The sequence below is a fragment of the Octopus bimaculoides genome, chromosome 5 (genome assembly GCF_001194135.2).
Source record: "Octopus bimaculoides isolate UCB-OBI-ISO-001 chromosome 5, ASM119413v2, whole genome shotgun sequence".
Lineage (NCBI taxonomy): Eukaryota > Metazoa > Mollusca > Cephalopoda > Octopoda > Octopodidae > Octopus > Octopus bimaculoides.
In genome coordinates, this window is record NC_068985.1 from 122,048,394 (window position 1) to 122,050,045 (window position 1,652).

The 1,652-nt window shown below is 33.5% G+C and overlaps 1 protein-coding gene across 7 annotated transcripts in view; it reads left to right on the forward strand.

Annotated features, from left to right (window-relative positions):
- LOC106882136 (SUN domain-containing protein 1) overlaps positions 1 to 1,652 on the forward strand; it is a 104,899-nt gene that overhangs the window by 47,183 nt on the left and 56,064 nt on the right. The gene's annotated exons all lie outside the window — the stretch shown is intronic.

Here is a 1,652-nt window from a genome sequence, read left to right on the forward strand (position 1 = left end):
TATATATATATATATCCTTTTGAAAGCTTCGAATATTGATTTCCTGACTCCAACATATCTACATATGTTTTTATATATATATATATATATATATGTATATAAATATAAACGGGGAATTTCATTCAGTACATTTCTTATCTTACCCCTGCCACTGATTGACGCGAGTTATTTCCCTTCGTTCTTTTTCTTATGCAAATTATCCAGGCCAAATATCCAAGCAAAAGGAATAAAATTTTTAATTTATTAAAACAGGCTTGAGTATACTACACAATTGAGGCTCATTAAGACAGAAACGCCCACAGCTGTCCCTTTTACGGTAAACAAAGATTTGATTTCCCTGCTAAACGTGGAAATAAATTTTGTGGGATTCTTAATTTCTTCAAATTCTACCGTTTACTTTGAGAGTCGCTTACAATTATCACTAGATATATAAATATATCTATGTAATTATGCACTTTTTTTTTTATAAATGACCTGATAGTATTGTAACTTCCCAAGACTCTTCGACACTTGGGGCCTCTGGGCATCTTCCAACCATACAAGTTTTATTTGTCCGTTGTTAGGAAAAATGGAATCGATCTGGCTAGTTTCTGGTCATGTTAGACTTTCATCAGAGAAAAATAAATATCTATCTTCTGTCCACTGAAAGATTAGTATCTTATAGTTATATATTATAAGTAACACTCTCAACCACAGCTTAATTGGTTCGTCGTCTAAGTTGCTTATCAGGATATGTACTGATGTTGTTTGCAACTCCAACAGAGTCGTTCTATCTAACTTTAGCTAAAATCTTAAACTAGCACCAAGCGACATAACTCCAGATGTGTACCTCTTCCCCCAACTTTATGAAAAGTAGTTATTTTTCAACGAAATTTTACAGCAAATACGTTTCAGATAATGAAGATTGCTATTATATCAGAATTCTCCGACCCCATCCCCTAATATTTATTCACATCAAATTCCGACATCTACACCGTTTGAAACGTATCTGTAGAATATTTTATTTAAAGATATCCAGTATTTAGAAAGTTATGATGAAATAAATCCGGATGTAAATATTGGGATTTCCTGCGAAAACTTTTTTCTGGGGATATGAGGGGAGTTTCGAAACTCTTCTTTTCGTCTTTCAGAAAGAAAGTCGTGGTCGGAATACACATTTGTAGTTATACCCATTTAGCTCGGTGAAAAACTTTTACTAGACGTGTCTGTGGTGGTATAAAATAGATGTATGAATCATGTCGACATAATACTTAGCTTTTTTGGAGGTGGGGGGATATTTCGAAGCGTGTTATGTAATATTGAAAGTGAAACTGTCCGCTATCGAAGTCCTTAAAGCCATATTGATATAAAATACCGGTCAATGTAAAGATCTTCACCCGTGAACAAAAAAAAAAAAATAATAATAATAAACCAGCCTACTGGGTGCTAACAAGTATGTAGAAAACGAATATGAAAAAAAAAAATTGCGCTAACGACCTTAGAGGGGGGCGGCGCTTTCGGAAACTTCACAAGATCCGATTTTTTCGTCATAACTTACGGTAAAATGGATATATATTGATTCTTTTTACGGAATCTGTTTTGTTTTTTTGTTTTTTTGTTATGGATGATCCGATTCTGAAAAAAAAAATTCAAAATTTCAATTGCCCCCCCTC